Source organism: Lepisosteus platostomus, chromosome 9 (genome assembly GCF_059453375.1).
Source record: "Lepisosteus platostomus isolate fLepPlt1 chromosome 9, fLepPlt1.hap1, whole genome shotgun sequence".
Lineage (NCBI taxonomy): Eukaryota > Metazoa > Chordata > Actinopteri > Semionotiformes > Lepisosteidae > Lepisosteus > Lepisosteus platostomus.
In genome coordinates, this window is record NC_142619.1 from 40,030,930 (window position 1) to 40,051,424 (window position 20,495).

Consider the following 20,495-nt stretch of genomic DNA (forward strand, 5'->3'; position numbering starts at 1 on the left):
CTGTTTATTATCCTATTTGTTAAGAGTTTGTTTGCAAAAGAGAAGACAGCAATTTGGATATTCATCTGTTAACATTAAACAATCTTGTTGTTTTCTTGACTTTAAATCAAGTTCACTGCACAATAAAATACTGGATACTTGCTTTCATATTATGCTCACAATGCTTCAGTTTAACTGTTAATTGAATGAACAATTAAATGGGCTTAATTGAATACATTTTCCTTATTAGTTGAAAATGTATAATAGGCCTATTCAACATATACCCACACAGAACAAACACTCCTTTATTACTACACTACAAATAAAAATACTACCTAGTCCCGTTTTGCCTTCTTTGCAATGGAGGAGTGAAATTATAGCTAAAGAACCTTTGTCAACTTTGTTTTTAAAATGGGATGTATTTATTTGCTGTAGACAGCTATACTTCTAGCACATGCTGACTTCTGTCAGCAAAAGATATATCTATGTTCACAAGGGAAACAATTGAACTGAAGGCTTCAAAGGCATCACACAGTTAAGTGTCTGATCATGGAGCAGTGCTGTGATTCATGCAGAGTTAACAGCTTATACCTCACACGACTACCCAAATGACTTCTGGGTTTTATGACCTGTAATAATAACAAACACAACCTCAGCTAATTTTCTTCTCTTTTGTAGTTACAACTATTTATTAAAAATTCTTTCTAAATAGTACCTGGAGGTTGAAGTTGATGGGGTTTAAAGTCAGTCAAGAGGGTGGTGGTAATAATGTTTAATCACTTTTGCCTTAATGTTTGCCCATGAATGCTGTAGGAGAGTGATTCAAAAGAGTCTGAGGCCAATATGAAAAGAAACATGAGACCATTACTGGCATGGTTACTTATGGCGCAATTGGAGTAGACTCAAAAAGCCAAGTTCTCTTCTACATTTCTTTCTTACTGTTCTTTTTTGTGGAAACAAAACATCTAAACTACACAAAATGCTGAAAATAAAATAAAAAAAAGAAATAAAGCATCTTGATGTCAGCATGTTTTTGAAGCCAGAGTGCACTAAAGAACTAGAAAGTGTAATGACAAAAATGAAAGGGCATAACAGTTTTAGATGGTTGAGCAGCAATCAAGCTAACATACCAATTGTTTTGCCATACCATCACAACTAAATATAGTGCTTTCCCCTTATTAGTAGTAATTATATGCAATTACAAAGTTTTTCCTGTTAATAAAAATGTTATTATTCATTCAGGGACATTCTATGATTCTAGAAAGGATCTAAGTGGTGTCTTTTACAACTTTATCCATCACAGGTTCATCACTTGTATTAAATGGATAACATCAGAAAAGCAGAAAGTCCTGAAAGAAAATTACTTAAAGAATGTATATCTGTTGAAGGAAATCAAGTTGTTCTCTGAGGTGAATGAGTCATAAGTCTTAAATATAATCCTTGCAGTGTTAGAAGCATACATAGATTCCAATTTTCTATTCCCTACTTTAAGGACTGCTGAACTGGGTTTTGGAATATAGATGAGTTATTATACAGTAAAGACCAAATCCATGTTTAGTATATTATTTTAAACTTATTAAATCATTTTGAAACAACATTGAAATATGAGTAATCATTTTTTTCTTATGATAAATAAAGTCATGAGGTTACAAGATTCTTTCACCATATGTGCTAAATTAGTTATGGGTTTGACTGCATTCTTCTTGACTGAAATCATTAAAATCCAAGGGGAAGCAGAAAAGTGTAAGAAATACTGAATTGTGTGATGTTACTATGCTTCATAAATATTTTAATGCTCAACATGAAAATATAAAACTTGTTCATCCCAAACTAGTATAAGAATTTTAGTTTTAAGTAGCTGTAAGATGCAATACATTCTTACATTCATATTAATTGTTAGTGACCATCTTCATGGCCATCCACTCAGTCTTGAGGAAGCTTGGGATTTGTAAGTATATATTCCGACATATACTAAATCCATTTTTAAAATGTAGTGAATTTATTAAAAGCAACTGAGCTTATTGGCAGTGTTTGACATACTGTAAGCCTGAATCAAAAATCTGTCATTGCAAGCAACATACTTCGTAAAATCTCTGGAGTTTCTAACAGATGTTCTGGAGGAAGGTTAGAATTCCCTTTGCGCATTTCTCTCGCTCTGCTCCCGCCACCTCATCTATAAACTTGTAGCAGCTTCCTGTCTGTTTCCGTACAGAAGTGAGGAAGGTCTGGCTGATGTTCTCTCAGCTACACGAGTTACGCCACATAACCTCTCACATATTTGTCCCTCTATTGCATTGATCTGGGTCTAACTGAACTACTGAATATCAGGTTGAAAAACATTATAGTCTATGTCTGGGACAAATGCACTCCAAAACTTCGAAAGAGTCATTATTTTCTATCGGCTAGATAGAAAATGCAAACAATATGAAAATACGAATGACAAATTTACATTTTTGTAATGTAAGTTATCAAGTGCTTTGAACATTTTTATTTAAAATGTACAGGTAATGTACATTTCAGCATTTCCCAGAAAAGAGACACAACGTTTCGGCTATGGTGTCTTGAAACACAATTGAAGAAGACTCCACAGCCGAAACGTTGTGTCTCTTTTTCTTTCAGCATGGAATAAACCTTTACCTGTTCCTTTGCAGCCTTCGCATTCTGATACAACTACTGTATCTACAGTTCTTGAACTTTTCAAATGTAATTCATTAGAGATCCAATTTGTATGGAATTTATTTTATAATTAGTATGTAGTTGAAGATTTTGCTTCTAAGAGATCAAATATTATTTTATAGAATATTATACACAACTGCATAGATTGCTGTAGGTGATTACTTTTGAAAATAATTTTCTTTTTTAAAGTAAATCCCTTTCACAAATAACTCATAAAGGTATGGTAATCGATTATGTTTCTAAAGTAATTGTCCCAATACTACCTCTTTTTACAATCAAGATTACATGTAGAAATAAAAAATGATAAAATAAATGGAGCCATAAAAATTGAATTACAGAATGGTAACAATCATAATTTTAACAATTAAATAGTATTTTTTTAAAATGAAAAAAAAAATCATTTCATGCGGAATATAGCACAAAGTTATTTAAATACCTTGGAGGAACTCGATAAAATTATGATTAAATGAAAATGCAAATTAAAAAATTATATTTAGAGAATTCTAAGAAAAGAACTATAGACCATAGTGTGTTAAGTATTTTACTATTCTAAAACATTGGATAATTATTATATAAGATTATCTTAGATCAAATACAATTTAATTTTCCCTTTTGGGGTTTTAAAATACAATTTCTGACCTCATTTAAATCTTAAATAAGCAAGACTTCTGAAATGCCCTAGCTTTTACATTATTTATTCAGACAGCCTGACACTGTATTTCACAGCATGTTTTGCAGCAGGAGTTCTCAATAGACTTTAATTGTGACCAGTCATCCATGTCATCCATGGGTGAGAGCTCCACATGTTCAATGTAAGCCCTTGTTAGTGGTTACAGGTGACTGCTCAAAAAGACTGGAACAACCAATTTTCTTTGAAATACTTTCAGTTTTTATGCCTAGTCAATTGGAAAAAAAATCCCAAAATACAAACCTACATGGTTCAAAAGCTGCTGTACCCTTTATTATTAAAAATAATGTGGGGTTCTGATACGTAAAACAGGCTTGAAATATAGATAAAGTGTAAGGACAATGTGAAGACAGCCTGAAATTAAGACATACTTTGAGTGTCAATCAAACAAGAACAATTAATGTCTCAATTCAACCATTAATGAAAGGTTACACAGTCTAACTGAAATCTAAAAAGATCTTGTAGCAAAGAGAATAATATCGTTTTTATTTATTTTTTAATTGCTGATGGTGTATGAAAAAACAAATCAAGGCTATATTTCCTGTCTGAACTGTGCTGTCTTTCATCAGTCCACTATGTGGTCCACTATTTTTGGCTAATTTGAACTAATGTAAGTATTCCAAATGTAGCATTTTATCTATTTTCTCCAGATTAAGTTCAAATTACCAAAAAAAAAATCAATCGACAGTCAAAATACTTTTCCAATTTTCCAAGAAGTATGACATCAAAGCAGGGAACTAACTAACTGAATACTCTTGTCTATGTGTGTTTGTAATCATTTTATTTAGTCAATTATAATGCCTGGAACAAACTGCAAAAAATGACCAAACCAAAAATAACAAACCACTTTGTGATGGGTTTTCCTTTTGGTCGGAAAAAAAAAACTTTTGGCAAAGAAAAAGCTGCCATCAGATTCTGGTTGTATAATTGCTAACTGATGGGTGGGTCAAAATGTTGGTGCAGTCCTGCACATTTTGGAAATAACATGAACTTGGCCATAAATAATAGGTCTGAAAATGATTCATATACAAATAATGCAAAGATAAAAATATGGAATGAATGAAGATTTATATTAAAAGTTGTTCTCACATAACAGCTCCTGGAATTGTGGACCTTTTTTAGTTATAGATATATGCAATATGCTCTACAGTATATACAGTATGCTTAGGTTTACGCACTTATGAGTTTTAATCCATCAGCTCAGAAGAAATTAATGGGTGGAATTAGTTTTCTTGCTTTGACTAATGGCATGCATGTTGCTGTCATACTGTACAACAATTGGGCAATTTAGAAAAATTGATTAAAACTGGAAGTGTTAATGTTTGTCACTTTAATTAAACTGTGTGACTCAATTCATGCGCCAGCAAGATGTGATTTTTAGCTGTGCTATTGTTTAACTGTATTTCTGCCTAAAGTAAATATCACAGATACATTTATGCATGTTTACTGCAGATGGAGCAATTTTTCATATTTATCACAGAGCTATCATTAAGATGCTGTAAACTATTTGAAATTTATGAGAGGTGATTGTGTATTTGAGCAGCAACTTTTGCTGAATCAAGTTCGTCAACTTGGTGCCTGTTGTCTTAATAGCAGACTGCACTGAAGGGCAGAGGCTCCTCGTGTGATATTACATTGAAGTGTTGACACCTAGCCCTCTCAGCAGGCAGCTGCTGAAGAGATGACACTATGTGCACATGTTATGTAACGATAAGTGCCAGATGCTTTCTTCATAAACAGCTCCCTTACAGTTGCTGAGACACTGATATAACGGTGATATGTAGAAATAACACCACACGATTTTGCAAGGAACAACAGTTTAGAGTGGATAGTTCCTGTTTGCCCAGTAAACAAAAAACAGGTCACAAGTAGAGCTGCATGTCACAATTCATCGTGTGGTGTTAAAATAAGTAGAAACAAGATTAAAACAGCTCAGTTTCAGACATAAAATGTGAATTCACTTAAAATTCTTTGTGCTTTGTAGGCTTTAATTTACTGCCACTTTTCTATTGGATGAATCTGTAAAGGGCAGCATGAATAAATTAAGTGAATGCAAATAAAAGAAAGCCTCTTTCGCATGAATTCAACTGGATACGGCTGACAGGGGGAATGTAAGGCTAGACCCTCTACAGAGCATGGAATAGAATAATAAAAGTTCTAATTGGCTGAATAAACATTTTAAGAAGGCGATTAGTGTATCCTGCCTTTACATTATCCTCTAAAGTTAGTCACAAAATGCAATAAAACACAGTTTTTTAGATTGTATTATTCTGATAATGGATGGATTTGGTGTTATACTCAATAATACAGTATATGTAATAACATTTGCATTCAACTACATTTTTTTTGCTATAGAATAATTGCTTTTTAGATTCAGAAGTGTTTGTATTTGTCAAGTGAAACTGCCAAATTATTGAGAAAATACATTTGTTTGACGCTTGTTTGGCACATCACCATCTCCTTAAGGACCACCCAAAATTAACTTGTAAAACTGGCTGACAGCAGAAGAAAGGAAATTGTCTGGCTTTCTTTCCCAGATTCACAGCTTGCTTAAAGGAGGTAAAAAAATGCTCAGGTACATGAACTGAATTGCCTTACATAACGTTTATTATGCACAGACCAACAAGCAGGAGATCGAGGGCATATGTTAAGTAAAAGCATTCCTATAATACTGAAGAAAAAAAAATTATGGTATTTAAAATGGCATGTATCTTTCTAGACCTGATACATAAATGCTTATTACAGCTACTGTACAACACGTGAACTTCATGTTTTTTTCCTTCTCCTCTTCAAGCTTTCCTTAAAAAGACCTTTAAATATTTGTATGTCAAGTTTACACAAAAATATATGAGCCATTATATCCAGACATTTTCTAATTGCTTCTTCCAGTTCAGGATCGTGGGGGAGCCAGAGCCTATCCCAGCAAACTACTGTATAGCCACAAGGCAGGGTAGACCCCAGATGGGCAGCCAGTTCATAGCAGGAATATATGAGCCACTATGTATAAATAATCATTTGCTTTTGGACTCATCCTTATTATTTGCTGGATTATTTCTATCACTTATCTGAGAAAACAAGAAGTATTACACTTTACACAGTGTTAGTATTTGTGTAAAATTCATATGGATTTGCTTTTAAGATAATACATAGAGTAACTTTTTTGGATTATACAAAAGACACTCCATGCCATGGTGGAATAATAAGATGTTCTTTTGATTTCCCCTGCTCTTCTTTAATTAATCATTAACAGCCATTTACAGAAAAGTAGCCCTGACAGCAGCTTCAGTACATCCTACCCCAATTTTAATTCCCTATTCACTAAGATTTCAATGTGATAATAAGACCAGCAGTAGCAATGCCTCAGTTGGAGACATTAAAGTGCTGACCCCTGCATAGGCTATAAAGCCTAGGATCATATAACATAGCAGGAGAGGCCTCTTGTGACCTTTGCTCGCACTAACATATTTTACTGACTACTGTGAAGGTGTCTGCTGTAACTTTATTGTCTTTTTGAAAATTATCTTGTTGGCACAATTCTGTAAACGTGGCAGCATTGAAAATGTGATTTCGATGGACTAAAATGATATGATGTGGCATTTCTGAAAAGTAAGATGTCTCTGATGTCAGTACTTTGAATGGGAAAAAAGATTGCTTTAAATAGTGTTTGTTTTGATACATTTAAACAACAGAAACTTACTAAAAGAAGTATAAAAATCACTTTCTTTTTTCTTATCTAAAGGAAGGTGTTGAAGTTTGTTTTTCTATGCACAGCTAAAGATTAGTGCTTCATTTGACAAATGGTGTGAAAGAGTTCATTCTTGATGTTCCACATCCATAGCACGGTCTCCAAAATATGTCATGGTTTGCTTGATTTTTAGCAGTATCCTACAGTTGTGGTTGAGCTGAGCCTTCTACAGGTCATTTGGCGAATACAAATACAACTCTAGCCTTTATGTAGTTATGCTGGCCTAAGGAATTCTTTTAAGATAACAGTAAACACATGGTTGGTATTTTTGAAAGGGAACTTCAGGTTATGAGGCTTGTATACATTTTTCTATGCTGCTTTTAAGCGTGCTTTAACGTTTGCTGTAAAAAGACAACAGGTCATTTTCATTAAACATAAAAATGTCATCAATTTAATGAAATTTAATGAAAGATTAAAGTGGGATTTATCAAGTTTTCATGTTCCTTTTTCTAATGGAAGTCATTCCAAGTCATTAACAAGTCAATCTCACCCAGCTGTTCCTAATCATAATTATTATTGAAATCAGCCATATATAAATAACACAAACAGCTCCTTTCGCATTTGTCTCATGCATTGCATGCTATTGTCAAGGTCAGTGGCTTGTGCATGAACTGTCCTTCTGAATTTTCTTCTGTATTTCTTTGGGGTCACAACTGGAGACAAAAGTCCATTCTTTCTGAAAAGTCTGTTCATTCTGACAACTTTACATCATTCACATTATCAATAAAGGTAGATCTTCTTCCAAGCTCATCATACAATTTCTCTGTCCTCTCAAATGGCTTCCTATTATTAATCTTTTCCTGATCATCGGAGCTCATATTTGAGGATAATATAAATACTATTGGTAATGCTGTCTCTTATTTCCAGTTTCAAAATTTTAAGATGCCAGTCCAGATCCTTTCCGATGATGGCAGCCGCATCCTGGATTGCACGGCGGCGCACGACCTCACTGTGGCCAACACCTTGTTTAAGAAGATCACCTACACAAGTGGCGGGTGAGCAACCCAAATCGACTATTGGCTACTGTGGCGGCAAGACCTCAAGTTGGTGACCAATGTGAAGGTGATCCCGTCAGACAACATCGCCCCTCAGCACCACCTCCTTGTCATGGACATCCGACTTAACCTTGGGCAGAAGCGGAGAATGTGAACGACGGCTGCAAAGAGGATCAAGTGGTGGTGTCTCCCGGAATGCAAGCCCCAGCTAACGACCAGCCTAGGTATGATCGACGTGGACCTCGACCAGCCGGCGGCGGCAATTTGGGACGATGTGGCTAGTCAGATCCACAGTGGCGAGCAACACCCTTGGGGAGACGAAGCCTGGGAAGAGGTTTATCGACAAGCAAATATGGTGGTGGAACGAAGAAGTGCAGAGAGTCGTCAAGGAGAAGAAGATGGCATTCAAGACGTGGACTACCAACATTACAAGACCCTCAAGTCGGCAGTGAAGCGGGCAGTGGCTGTGGCGAAGACCGTGCATTGTGACCGGCTGTATGAAGAATTGGACACACCTGAGGGAGCGAATAAGATCCACCGCCTGGCCAGCGCACGGCACCGCTCAACGCAGGATATCGGCCAAATAAGGCAAGTCAAGGACGACAACCACCAGGTCCTGTGAGACCCGCCGCCATCCTTCAGCGTTGGAGCGACTACTTCTCAAGGATCTGCAATGAAGAATTTCCCCACCAACCAATTCAAATCGCCGACCCCATCCTTGGACCCGACCCGCCTATCACCACCGCGGAAGTTGAAGCCGCCATCAAGAAGATGAGGAATGGCAAGGTGCATTCCCACTGATTTGGGCAACCAGCACCACGGTGCCCATCTGGAAGGGCAAAGGTGACGACATGGAGTGCTCAAATTACCGACCAATTCGCCTTCTGTGGCATGCGATGAAGATCTTTGAGCGGGTCCTCGACGCCAGACTCCGCAAGACGGTCAGTGTCACATTGAACCAATGTGGCTTTGTCAAAGGATGTGGGATGACAAACGCCATCCACGCTACTCGGTTGCTCTTGGAGAAGCACCGGGAGAAGAACAAGTTGTCCACATGGCGTTCCTGGATTTGGAGATAGCAATCGATCGGATCCCACATGAGCTCATCTGGCACGCCTTGCGATTACACAACATCCCCAAGGCCTGCGTCCAATGGGTCCAGCTGCTTTACCGCAACGTCACCAGCATCGTCCGAGGGCCAGTGGGCACTTCACCGCCTTTTGCCATCAACGTCAGCGTTCACCAAGGATCGGCCCTTTCACCCCTGCTCTTTGTGCTCTGCATGGACACGGCGACTGGCGACCTCCAGGCACCTCACCTGTGGTCGCTGCTCTACGCCGACGATGTCTCCAACACCAAATGCAGAGATGGAAGATCCGACTGGACGAGCATGGAATGCGGCTGAACACTAAGAAGACTGAGTAAATGGAGTGCGGCCCTCAAACGGATGAAACTATCAGCATCAGAGGTGAAGATCTCAAAAAAGTGATGCAGTTTAAATACCTCTGCTCCATCATCATCAGCGACGGTGACACCCTCCCAGATGCCAGGGCCTGAGTGAATGTGGCGTGGATGAAGTGGCGCCAGGTCACCGGCGCTCTCTGCGATCACTGGATGCCAATCCGACTCAAGGCCAAAGTTTATAAGACCGTTGTCCGTCCTGTCGCCCTGTATGGATCGGAATGCTGGCCCTCCATGTCATGGAAATGTGTATGATCCGTTGGTGTCTTGGCCTAACAAGATTTGACCACGTCCTCAATGACGATGTCCGTCGACGCATGGGAGTGGCACCAATAACGGAGAAGATGCGAGAAGGAAGACTGCGATGGTATGGACATGTAATGAGAAGTGGCGAGCACACGGTTGCATGGACAGCGATGCGACTGAGCCCGCAGGGTCGACGGCCGCGAGGGCGGCCCAAGAAGCAGTGGATGAATCAGATAATTGAAGACATGTGGAAAGTGAACGTTGCCCCGGAGGACACCTATGACCGCGCCAAATGGAGACGGGTGTGCCGACAAGCGGACCTTGCCGATGCGGGATTAATGCTAGGATGAAGAAGAAGTCCAGATTCTTTCCTCCCTATTCAGATCTGATCTTCCTGTGAATCATCCTTTTTTATATAACCTTCCAAATTGGTTATATCATTATATGCCATTCTATTGGAAATCACAGCTTTCTCAATTAGCTCTTACTGGACCCCATGGAAGCATTTTTGTTCATTTAATCTCTCTCACCACACTAATGTCCCATCTCTTGATCTTAAGCATCTCCTCCTCCATGTGTTACTGCGATGGAATTCTCAGTATCTGGTCACCTACAATCAAGGTATACTGTACCTGAGCGAAGTAAACTCCTTCATGGATCACTTCCCATTCACAAACTATCTTGCCTACTAGAAGTCTCCAGTGCTCTGAGAAGCCTACCCACAACAGCAGATCACCGATTACAGCAGGTATTTTATTTGCTTCAATATACACAATTAGATTGGGTTACCTTTCACCTTTTATTGCCAAAACATTAGACTCTCTCTTCTTTTTAGCCTGCTTTGGCTTTTTAAGGTACTCTGAATTTATAGTTTCTTCTACATCTTTCAAACCCTATATTCATTTTCAGAAATTAATATTCTGGCATTTGATAAAATAACATCCCATCTTTAGTAAAACTCCAGCTCCATATTTCCCAAGGTAAATAGGGCACCTTGCATATCCTCTAATTACTAATAGGAAATACCTTGTAGTTCCTTGTAGCTGGTTTCTTTTTAACCTTTGTGAAATTTTAACAAAAACTATAGAATTTTCTACAGACTGGTTACAAATTTTGTATTGGTGTGACCTCCTCAACAGCTCACCAAGGTATCCCTGACCAATTACCTAAGAAATCTGGTCTCTAGTCTTCAGAAGCATAATATGCATACATTCAAACTAACTCTATTGATCTGAAGTAAGCATTCTTGCAGCTTTCTATATACAGTAGTTGCTCAAATCACTGCATTCTTTTAGTATCTGCATGTCCTATCTGTCTTTATGTTTCAGTGGTTTAGTTTGTCTTCTTTTGGGGTTCATGTTTCCTTCTCAGCCAGGGGGCTGCCCCTTAACCATGTGGGTTAAGCCAAAACTATCCATCATAAAATACTCAAATATTTACAAAGCATCTGATTCTTGGATGTTGTTGTCCCTTGCAAAATTATACTATATTTACATTCTTATGAGTTTTAATCAGACAATTGTAAGAGGCAATCCATCATCCTAATTTACCATGATTGCACCAGCACTTGGTCGACCTTATTCAGTGGGCCAGATACCCCATTCCTACAGCCAGGTGTCACTCCTTTAAGATAAGATAAGATCACTTTATTGGCCATATACAATTTCTTGTATTAGGAATTTGTCTTTTCACATACCCCAACTTGCTCTCCATGAGACACACAGACAGGGAGAGAAGCTTGGGGTCAGAGCACAGGGTCAGCCATTTATACGGTGCCCCTGGAGCAGTTGGGGTTAAGGGCCTTGCTCAGGGGCCCAATGGAGTAGGATTCCTCTGCCGGCTGCGGGACAGAGCCACTGCACTTTTGTCAAGTGCTTTAAAGCCAAAACACATTCTCAAAAAGATCAACTAATACAGGTTTTGTGATAAAATCTTAAATACATATACATAAATATATACATAAGGGATATTTAAAATATTGCATTTGTATATACTGCAGTATTGTTTTAGTGTTAAGTAACTGCATAAAATAAGCAGAGTTATTCCTCAGCATTTTACTTACTATTCCCTTGTACTGCTCTCTGGAGACAAGTATGTTTTCGAGAACCCTGGATCCTGCAATCCCTTTATATACCCTTTACACAAGACCAAGGAAGGATAGAAATGCTTCAGAATTTTCTAGACCATAGGAAGAATATGAATCCACCATGTGGTTAGAGAATGTTTAAGAATTTAAAACATTAAGAAAACATTTACAGTCACTCCTCCTAGAAATTCCTTCTATATTATTTATGTCACCTCGGCACTTCATCATGTATTCATGAGCTCATCTCCTGAGAAATGGTTAAACCTAAAATTATGAAGCTTGAGAAATTGTCTGCTTGAGTGGAAAATCACTTGGCTCTTAAGTTAGTTTGAAAATAACTGAAAAGGAAATATTTAAAAATTAATCATGTAGCTGGTATTTCAATCACCTTCAGAATGGTTTTAGTTATTCATCTTTAGAAAACTAAGCTTTTGCCTAAAAACGATAGTACAGTACTGCAATTTATAAATCCAAGCATCCATTATCAGGATGACTCATATCCTTACATTCAAATATATGGATGAAAAATTAACTTTAAGCTGATGTATCTATAAGTAGAAACTATTATTTAAATTTCTTAAAGTATAGCTTTCATTCAACCAATATAATTATGGGTGTGTAAAGAAAAAATAAACCATATACATATTCCTTGTCACACTTCTAGTTAAAAAAGAAAATGTTAAAATCAATCTTTATTAAACTATTTAATTTTAACCCATTCTTCATCTGCTTAACTGGGTGACTGAGACATTTGACATGATATTTACATAGTTGTGTAGTATAGGAAAGAATTACCAATTCCTTTTCTAAACTCCATTGTACTTCAGTGTCTCCTGATACTGTCTGCAGGTTTTCCTTCGAGATTACACTTTCATCAGTTCAAGCGTGAAAGAAAAGATGACAATCCCTTTTGTTTCAACACAGCTTTCTTAATGGCACTGATGGAGATTTTGGTTTTTGATAAAGGCAAAAGGGAAAAGTGCAGGAAACTGTAAATAAATAGGAAATATCAATGATTTGTAAAAGGTAATACTAGTGAACAAGTTCAACTCCCTAGATTAAATCAAATGTATCCTATTGTAAAAGCATATGTCATGTCTAGCTGTTATCAAATCAAAGCACAAAAAGTCTCTTGATTTCTGCGAAGTGATTCTTCCCTTCTGCTCAGCTGGCATTCATTTAGAGCCTTTTGCTCCATGACCACACGTAAAACTATAAAAATGTCCTATTCCTCCAATAGAATGATTAGGTCTCATAAATCACTCAGGCAGAGAGGAAAGGCTAATCTAAATAAGGATAAATCATAAAGTAGTATACCTTTCTCTATAATCAAAATACAAATGTTTACTGTATGGTACATCATTTCAATGCTGCCCATTACTTTTCTGTATAATTTAATACATTTGCTTAATTTCTGCACAACGTAATCCTGTGTCTTATGTGAACATTCTAATTCATTTGAGAGAAATATAGATGAAAATGCACCTCCTCATGAGTCACATGGGTGGAGAAAACTGAATTTAAAACCAGAATGACTGTAACAAGAAATATTACAAATGATAGGGTTTGTAGTGGGGTTTTATGGTCATTTAGTAACTTTCTACTTCGTGTAGGAATAAGAACAACAAGATACAAATTAAAGACAAAGTAAACACAAGTTACTGGCAAGGTTGCTTCTACTTGAGCTGCTCAATGGCAGTAACAAAAAAATTTTAAAATACGACTGAGGAACGGTATCAGTGTGCACGTTGCAAAGGAATAATTCTAAAGTACTATGCTAATATTGACAAAATTATCACACAGGTAATTATATTAATAAAAAAGAACAAATTCAGCACTCATATTATCACACTCCTTAATCCCAGGATCTGCTTCTAATTGCAATAAAAATAATAACTGTGGTACTGTAAGACACGACCAGAAGACCCCCTGGACGTGGCCCTGGAGAGACCTCACCCATGTTACCAAATTCAGAAACTCAACAGCAACAGTCGATTAGTTTCTAGATGACAGAAGCAAGGGATAACTAGTGAGCTCAAAGCACAGAGTGTAGAGATCATGTTGAAGAGCAATAGTTCAAACTGTAAGGAATTCCCAGCAGATGCAGGATTTAGGACTATCTTGAATAACACGTAAAAAAAACATCAGCTCAACAAGACAAATCAAAGTAGATAGAAAAATGTTTTTGTTCCTTAACACATTAACCAATGTAATTATTTTGTAATGAATAATGTTACCTAGCATAACCGTCTTTATTTTTACATTGTCTCTTACAGAAGGTGAACTCATTCCTGTTTACAGAAAATTGACTTACCACAGTGAACAAAGCAGTGACATGTACTGTAGTTTACTGTACAAATATTTTTAAACTGCATGTTATCGACCGCTAAGATATATACTGTACCATAACCAAAATTACTTTAGGGATGACTTGTACACTTTGCACTAAGCACTTTGATAAGCTACTTTATAAGAAATGTACTGTACAATATGTCATATTTGAAAGACCATTTTAAAGTCATGAAACCCATCAGACTAGAAAGCATTAACAAAATGTACCTTGGCTATGCTTCACTTTGGGTAAACAGATTATAGAGGTTTCAGTGTAAATATGTAAGGTCATAAATGTGATTTTAATCTTAAGTTATGAGACCAAAGTGTTTCAGGAATGTGCAAAAACTTGAAAGAGTTTTACACAGGCCATTTTGTCTTTGCAGAAGTTGGCAGACATAAGCACTTAAGCTCACTTTAAGTTGTTTTTGTTTTTCAAAAGATTGGACAGTTTGTGAAACAATTTTCCTAAATATTTTTCTCTTTGTGTTTATTGGAGCAGTAGATATGTCTCTTTGTAGTCCTTTTATCGCCATGTGTTTTTACTGTACATAAAACCATACATTTATTCAAACCTGCTGCTGTGAGCATGCATTAAGAAAAACCTGTTGATGGCATGGAACCCAGCAGGATGAAATTCCTCATTCAATTCTAAAATATAAAACAGTTTAAAAAAACTATGTTGTACATTGTCTTTTTCAGAAAGATCTGACACCTTGCATTCCAATGTCACAATTGAAAATGTGAGGGATCAAAAAGGAGGGATATTTTGCTAGTGTTACCTAAAATTGAATATTTTAAAACCAAAAACATAATAATAATTAATTATTCCTTACACTTATAGCACTCTTCAGGACACTGCATGTAAAGTTACAGGTAATGGGGATTCCCCTCATTCCCACCTGGATGATGCAACAACAGCCATAGTGCATCAGTATGCTCACCACACATCAGCTATCATTGGGAAGGAGAACTGAGTGATGAAGCCAATTCGTAAATGGGGATAATTAAGAGGTTATGATTGGTAAAAACCAATGAGAAGCAGCTATATCACCCTGGAACTCTCAACTGGCAACTCATTAAAGGTAAGCAGGCGTGAGCCTGGCCAGTACCAGGATGGGAGATCTCCTGGGAAAGCTGAGGTTTCTGCGGGAAGAGTTGTTAGTGGGGCAGTAGGGGGCCTGTGGTCTGTGTGAGTCCTAATGCCCCAATATAGTGAAGGCACAACAAAAGGCACTGTCCTTTTGATGAGATATAAAACCAAAGCACTTTCTCTCTGTGGTTATTAAAAATTCCAGGAAATTTCTCAAAAAAAGTAGGAGGGTTACCCCGGTGTCCTGGCCAAATTTCCCAGAGCGGAGTCCCCAGAGCAGTATATAAGTGTAAGGAATTAATTATTATTAATATCTTTTTGTTTTTCTTTTTTGTTTTTATTGATTCACTGTATAATCTACAAATTCTAGAAAAAAAAAACTGTAAAAGAGATCTTCATAGAATTATTTGCTGGGCAGATGCCCTTATCCAAGGCAACTAACAAAATATTAACCTTTTCTGCAGTATGAAGACTTCAGTGGTGTTTTTCCCATTTCTCTGGCAATATATATATTTTTGGCATGCCATCCCTTCTAGTGCCCTGCTGCCTGTTGACAGGATGATAGTTTTTTTAAACTTTAACAATTAATTTAAGGATTTTTGGTTTGACTTTCAGATTACTATAGAAAAAAATGTTACAAGCAAGAGGAGGCCATTCAGTCCATCTAGCTTGTTTGGTAAGAGCTAACTGTTTCAAGAACCTCATCCAGCCATTGCTTAAAAGAATCCTTGGTATCAAGCTTGTTCCACCCTCCCATGACACTTAGTTTATGACACCATTGAATCATATCTTACAAGCCTACCCTTAAAATATGTTTCTTTTTGCATCTAGAAATAAAAAAGTGGAATTGAAAAAAAAACAAACATCACCTGTGCATATGTTACAGAAAAACCCTGTTGCTTTCATTTTATCTCTAGTCTAAATCATTTAATAGAATTTCCGCAAATTTGGACAGAATAAGATGTAATTGAATTAGATTGAGTTATTGACTTAACCCACTCAGCCAAGGGAATATCTGTCTGACCATAAGGATGATTTTGATGAGGGATGATCAAGGAACCTGGTACAAGGCTGATGATGAAGTGGAAGGAGGGAGGTGAAGTAATGATGTGCAAGCAGATTATATTTATATTTATATGGTTACATAAATATTTATACAGATGGTCCTTATATTGGGGTGAGCAGAAGTGGGCAAGGTTAAGGTGTGACCCCCTCCATATAATTAGTTTGGCTAAACCCAAATAAGGTATAATCACATTAGATTGACTGGGGGAGGCAACGTCATCAGGACAGAAGACTGCAAAAGTGGACACCTTGGCAAGTCCGGAGTTTAGGTTATTTCCCACTGAGTGTCAAAAGATGGAGAGTGAGATATTGTTTTTTGGAAATGGGAAAGGGTAACGTTTCTGCTCTAGCAGGGTCCCTAGCAGGTGAATCAGGGTCCAGACTTTAAAATTAGGTGAATGGAATTTGGAGAAGGAGGAAAGTGCCTGAGAAGTCTAGGGGGGCCATGGACGGTAGGACTGGAGGCTGATCAATGGTACTGCCTGCTGCAGGGACTGGACAGGAGATGCAGGTTGCTGAGACAGAAGCAGAGATGAGGACAGTATAAGCCCTGGGGAGGGATCATGACAGGTTGGATTTGGAGTCCAGACAAGGGGTGAGGCAGGATTCAGTGAAAAGGCTGGGCATGGTTTCCTTTGAGCATGTGGGAGGAGAATGGAGTGATAAGGGCTGCAGGTGAGGTTTCTCTCTTGTGAGGGTGAATGTTGAATGAAATACACTGCAGAGATGCACAAGCAGGTGGACAACAATAACGAAACTCATGCTTTGATGAGTGGAAGTGGGTGACGTTAGGATTTGACTTCCTCTTAATCTTCTGTTGCATACTCCATTGATTGCTGGGTTAAGTCCGATCTCCTGTCTTTTGGGTCATAATTTGTTGTTCTTGTTAATGCAAATACCTCACAGCTCTGGCCCTCAAGGAGCAGATTTGCCCTACTATGATATAAGTTATAGCCCAGCCTTTCCAAATAGTTTAGAAAAGATCTGAAAAAATATTCAAAACAGGAAAAAAGCAAAATGATCATGTTCCTCATCACAGTCATTAAACTCAACCTCAAAATATCAGAGAAACTGATCTATGTGTCTGATATTGAATCCAGAAATCATTACATTTCTAAATATATCTGACTCTTTGTTTGCCTTCACTTCATTTATAGAGTAAATACGTTTGCAAGGAATATAAAATCCTTTGCAAAACTAAGACAATTTCAAAAGGAATTGACAATAAATAATACTCATCGGTTTATAATGATCTCTAATTCAATGTAACCCCATAAGAAATAATTTGCTGATTACACTAGGGTTGATGCATCTGTTACCAGATGGTAGGGTTATAGAGGCTATTTCATTTCATTATTTGACAAATGATGGGCAGAATCACAGACCACATATGCTGTGAAACACAAATAATCATTTTACTACAAATGGCAGCTTTTATCTTTGTATGTTAGATTTGTAGCGAAACATATTTCATTTTTTTTCAGCATCTTTTTAAATATAGAGATTTGTTTTGTAAAGGAAAAATATTTTTATATGTTTTATATTGATTGAACTGTGTTTCTGTTGCCACATATTGAGTGTGGGAGTGTCTTTTGTGTGAGACTGTTACTAAGCATATGGTATGTCAGTGAAACTAACGTTAACAATAACAGATGCAAAGGCCATAACAGTGGGTATTTTGCATCAAGTCAGATGGTTGCTTAGGAAAGTCTTTTTTTCAGTAAAGAGGCTGTTGAAAACCTCCTCTTTCTAAACCATCATCATGGAAATGTGTTTTGTCATTTGTGATAAATAGCCTGCAAAAAGTATTTAATTTGAATTTAACATATAATTTTCTGGTATTATAATTATAAAAAGATAGCAACACTTTTACCTAAACCTTTTCCAATAATACAGCAGCATTAAACCACTATATGTCTGATTAACAGGATGTGCTACTTCTAAATGGGTTTAAACAAAACTAATAAGAGAAATATCAGGATCCACAGCTTTCATTTCTGTATACATGAATGACATAGGGAATAATGACATTATTATTATTTTGTCACATAAAAAAGCAACATGTCAACAATATTTTACATGTATCTAAAAAAATATATTTTTTTCAGACTTATACATTGTCATTTTCTTTAAATGCTCAGTTTAGTTTATGTTTTTTCAACCAGTATGTAAAAACGTTATAGTATGTAGCACTGTTTACCTTAAATGTCATCTGCCAGGTGTTTACTATAGCATTACATTTCTAAATCTTGTAATTTTCATTTGCTGATTATACAGAATATGCTAATTTTCTTATTTTGTTATCATCTGTGAACATAACTAGTTTACTAACTATTCCAGAATCTTGATCATTGATATAAATTAAGAATTATAGTTGTTCTAGTATAGATCTCCGTGGTACTCTACTTTTTATGTCACCCCAATTTTTAGTATTCAGCCTTTACCTCTACTCTGTTAACCAGTTCACAATCCAGAAACACATATAACCAGGAAAACCTAAGTCCTGCAAGTTAAAAATTATTTTTAAAAGGAACTTCACCAATGTTTTCTGAAAATGTAAAAATACAATATGTTCATTAGCTTTATTGATCCACTGCTGAATAAAAGCCATCCCAAGATGAGATTCTACTGCAAATTCCTGTCTTAAGCTATAGTATGCTCATCCATCTTGCTCCTTCAAATTGCCTTTCATTTTTTCATCTGACAGGGGTTATTTATTGTCACCGGGTCAATACAATTCTACATCCCCATGGTCCGGTAATGTTCTAGGTTTTTCTGTATTTTCTTCTGAATGTTGGATGCACTTGTTTGTGCTTGAATCCATTTGTTCTTTGTTCTTTCTCTACCTGTTATTCTGTGTATACTTTTAAATGATTCTTTAGGTTGTCTGGGGGTTTTTCTTAGCAGTTTTACCTTGGGAGTCTAAGTTTTCCACCCAGATGATTTATTAGCAGTCTCCACTTCAGATGAAGATTTTTGTGTAATCTCCTTAATCTCATAAAAGTGCTCAAACCCATTACTACTGTGCTCTTTATTTCACAGATTTGGTTTTGAATTGAAAATCAGTCAGGCATGAAGTGATCTTCATATACATAAACTTACTAAAGATTAATGTTATTTATTATAATTTTCAGTTAATTTTCTATATGTTTATATACGGGTCATGTTTATATAGCTATATACTTTGTCTTAGTCTCACATGACTAATTATTATTAATTATTACTTATTAAGTATTAAGATTCATTGCCTTTTCTGTAATGGTTGCCTAATAAAAGTGCAATTACCAGTATTTTAAACTTCGTAAAATAGGTTTAAGTGTGATCAGTAAGTGTGTTTTTATCTTACAAAGATGAAACGCAGCAGAGACAATATGAAAACAAACTTTACTTTTGTGGTTGAGAAGCTCAGATTACAAACATAGCTATTTAATGACTAGAAAAAGTCTATCGATATACAGACAGCTGTAAAATGTACAGTATATGATAGTATTATATTTTCAATCTTTTTGTGTGCCTTTTTTTCATTAGTTATTGAAAAAATATATTCTAAAATACTAATTATGCAAGTAATACTACCACAGAAGGTCTTTAAGGTATGTAGTGTTATAATGACACAATTAATTAGTTACTAACTTAATCTTGACAGTATCTCATGGTTTATTTAAACTGCACCTTTTAATGAAAATTATGTGAGCTGTTATTTATTATTATTATTTTTGGTGATGTTTTTATAGGATAGCTAATCATTTCCTTTGTAACACGAGAGCATATATCTATATAACAATGCCAATATTTGTTTTAATAAAGATATTTCTTACACAGAGGCATGTTTCAGGATATTTTAATTGCAAGCTGAGATCACCAAGATTCAGCATAAGGAGATAGTTCACACTTACATAAATTCAATCTAAATAAACTCTAACCACATATGACTTGAGAGTACTGTAAAGCTGTGGTATTGTCTTTTTAATTCTATTTCCTTTTGGGGAATGTTTATTATTGTGTTTTATTAACAGTGCTACAATTTCAGCTTTAATTAATACAAAATGTAAAAGAATGTTAGCACTTATGCAGCTGCAAAATGATTGCACAGACAGTTTGCTACAGTATGTGAACCAAATCCTGATACA

At 36.3% G+C, this 20,495-nt stretch overlaps 1 protein-coding gene across 2 annotated transcripts in view; it reads right to left on the reverse strand.

Annotated features, from left to right (window-relative positions):
• The window catches only part of sema3c (sema domain, immunoglobulin domain (Ig), short basic domain, secreted, (semaphorin) 3C), a 74,130-nt gene that overhangs the window by 42,892 nt on the left and 10,743 nt on the right, over positions 1-20,495 (reverse strand). The window lies entirely within an intron of this gene.